Source organism: Cebidichthys violaceus, unplaced genomic scaffold, assembly GCF_023349555.1.
Source record: "Cebidichthys violaceus isolate CVI_PGR_0920_01 unplaced genomic scaffold, fCebVio1.0.p SCAF_52, whole genome shotgun sequence".
In the NCBI taxonomy this organism is placed as follows: Eukaryota; Metazoa; Chordata; class Actinopteri; order Perciformes; family Stichaeidae; genus Cebidichthys; species Cebidichthys violaceus.
The window spans coordinates 1,026,140-1,029,606 of record NW_027176728.1 but is presented as its reverse complement, the minus strand read 5'-3'; positions in this window follow the sequence as shown (position 1 = coordinate 1,029,606).

Below are 3,467 nucleotides of genomic sequence, written 5' to 3'. Positions count from 1 at the left end.
ACATTGAAATCGCAGTCCACAAACCAATGGGTGACGTTATATACGGGCTGTGGTTGAAGCACTTGTGGATTAATTGTAGTTAATGATTTTAAAAAAATGCAAGTCTAAAGGCAAACATGTTCCTACCTGATCCAGTGAGACTGCATCATCCAGATGCAGAGCTTGAGGCTATGCATTTGTGCAGACATGGATGTAAACTGCAATATGACTGGTTGGCGGGCATCTGCGAGGCAGTCATTTTTTAATAGTTCTTTAAACCGTGACTATAAGCTTTCCCTAGAAATAACTATTTCTCATTTGCCATGCGCATGAGTTGTACGAGTAAATAAATGCTTTACAAATTGAATAAAGAATTGTCATATCCACATTCTGTCTGATCATAGTGATGGAAACCAATGTCTGGAATGAAAGTCATTCCAAATGATCCTTGCATGTTGGGGCCCTACACTCCTGATCCAACAACTGCTATCGAAGGCATTTTATTTGTATTATTCAGAATTTGATATCCCTTTTCCACACATAGCAAAAATGGCCCCAATCAAGATCAGGGCTGAGGGACGGATCAAATTCTACTGCACACGGGTGTAAAAAAACTTCACGTCTGGAGAGCATCACAAGGATGGCGTGAACGCAAAATGTAAACACATCTACGTTTCTATGCGGTGACAGCTCTCAAGACATTCCAGTGACGGATGCCCAGGGAGAATTGCCTTCTATATGGGAAGCACCTGGATCATTAGAGCAAATCGTTCCCAAGTCGTGCGAAAGGGGTAATCAGAATCTTTCTTTACATAGATGAGATTGTTAGTGTAGTTAAAAAAAAAGAAGAAAAACCCATCTGTCCACAAGCGAGGTGGCTTAAAAGCCGAAGATTCCTGAAAATGTGGCGCATTGAAGAATGTGCGACGTGAGGGAGCCTCTCGCAGCGATGACTTTGTCATCTCAAACCGCAGTTGGAAGGTCATCCGGCTGGCAGGACGAAGAAGAGTCGAGGCCGGGCGGAGCGATGAAGAGCTAAGCGTCCCGCAGAGGCAGAGCCACTTGATAGAGACACGCCATTACGGTGACATACAGTCATTAGCCAGCTCAGCTCTTTGCTGCCAGCTCAATATGTGCCGTAGCAGTTAGCATTCAGCCTGCGTTAATGGGGCAATTCCCATTCAGCTGGGATAGCGGCCCGCATGAGCGATGTGTCACATCTATAGTCAGCTAGTGTAGCAGCCGTGCAATAATTTCTCCACTCACACCCGCATTAAATGACACTCAATCTTTGCCAAGAAGGCGCCTCCACTCCTCCATTTTCCCCTCGGCCCTAAATCACACCTCACTGTCTCTATTACGTACCTCAACCGCTCTCTAAATCACCTTCCCCCTCTGCGCTCTTTTTCTCCTCTGCTTCACCCGGAGCCCACTTTTTCTTTCTTGTGTACCGCAAACACTTTTCTAACTTGTTTCCCCTCTCTTTCTTCTCAAGGCAGGTTGATAAAGCGTGTTTGACAAGAATTAAAAGATGCTTTGTCGTGAGGGTTGCGAGAGGTCAAGATTGGAGGCATTTAAATGGCGGCGTCTTCAAGTGACACGCAAGCGCATCATCGTGAATCTGTGTTCCTTTCTATTATCCTGTCATGTCTAAACACCTTCTTGGTTTCACATTTGTGTTCATTGTGTTGCTGTTATCATTTTTTTCGAGCATATCTTTGGGTTTTTAATATGGACTTGATTATATAGAAGCTATTCAATGGTTATTGATAGATCCTTTACTTACTAACGCATGGGTGACCATGGCTAAGTGGAGAGCAGGGCCGCCTTTCAATCAGAGGGTCGGCGGGTCGATCCCCGGCTCCGCTAGTCTCATGTCAATGTGTCCTTGAGCAAGACACTTAACCCCAAAATTGCTCCCGTAGCTGCGTCTACGGTGTGTAGATAGATACTGAAATGTAAGTCGCTTTGGATAAAAGCGTCTGCTAAATGACTGTAATGTAACTGTAACGCACAGTTACATTAAGTACCAATACCACACTGAAAATACTCTACAAGTAAAAGTCCTTCATTCAAAAGCTTACTTCAGTATTATCAGCAAAATGTACTTCAAGTATGAAAAGTAAAAGTACTCTATAGTGCAGTAGGATGTTCCCTGTCTCTGTTTTACTATTATTAGTGATGGTTCTGGATTCATTGTACTGCTGCATTAATGTGTATGTTGCAATTCCCTGCTTATTTTTTAGAGAAGATCATTATTGTAGCGCCGCTGTCTTGTGTTATTCTATTATGTTGTTCAGCTTTGTGATGATGCACTTTCCAGCTGATCTAAGAGGCTTTTTTAAATAGTTTATTTAGCTAGAAGTAGAAGAATAGAAAACAATCCTTCAGTTTATCACAAACATTTATATTCAAAACTGGACATCAAGGGTATAATAAAATTGTAATCTGAACGTAACCAGTAAATAAAGTTGTCACATACAAGTAGTGGAGTAAAAAGTACCAGATAGAGGACGGATGGACGAAGAGACAGACAGATAGGTAGTCTCGTAAAGTCTGATAGGATTCTGCAGCAAGTTGATCAGATTTAAAGCTTCTAACTCAGCAGTCATGAGTCTGACTCACTTCACATTGGCAGTGAAGCTCACCCTTGTACAAATTCCTTATAGTCCTGGACAGGATTGAAACCATTCCGTTCCCTCCCTGTGGGTTTTGTTTTTTTTGTTGCTGAATGGGCAGAGTTCTCATAAAAAAAGTTGATGAATTGATGGCTTCTGGGACGAGATGCCACATGTGCCAACACAGCAGTAAACACATGAATCACACATGACTTTCACATGGCTTAGGATGATTTAATCAGAAGGTGTTGTTCCGTCTCTGCCAACACATGCAAGCTGTCCATAGATGAAGTTAAACTTAAACTTGTCAAACATAAATGTTGGTTACATACATGAAGCATGTGATTTAAACATTACTGAAGAGACGAAAACATCAGATACGTGTGGAGCTATGAAGAGACTTAACTGTCCTCATTAAAACATGAATTAGAACAGAAATGTCATATTTCCATCATGTTTTTTGCATGGCTTGTGTTTGTTAGAGGCTTTACTGGAAATCTTTCAATTACACACTGCTTGTTGCGCCCTCTTCTTCCACAGAGGTTTAAATCATACCCAACTGGATTAGAACATGTCGATAACGCATATATTCACATAGCATAAGTGGATGGAAAAGCACGTTAATTAACTTTACCTGTTCCTGATTTTGTGGACCTTTTGTGGTAACACTTTATAATAACTACACACTATGAAGCATTAGTTAAGTATGAGTAAACACTTAATTTATCATTTATAAAGCATTGTTCCTACATTAAATTAGATTAATCATCTACAACTCCTTAATAATTGGTTTGTAATATATATAATACTTCATTTACAAATGGGGAATCCATCATTTATAAAGTATGAAAACACAATCACGAAACACAT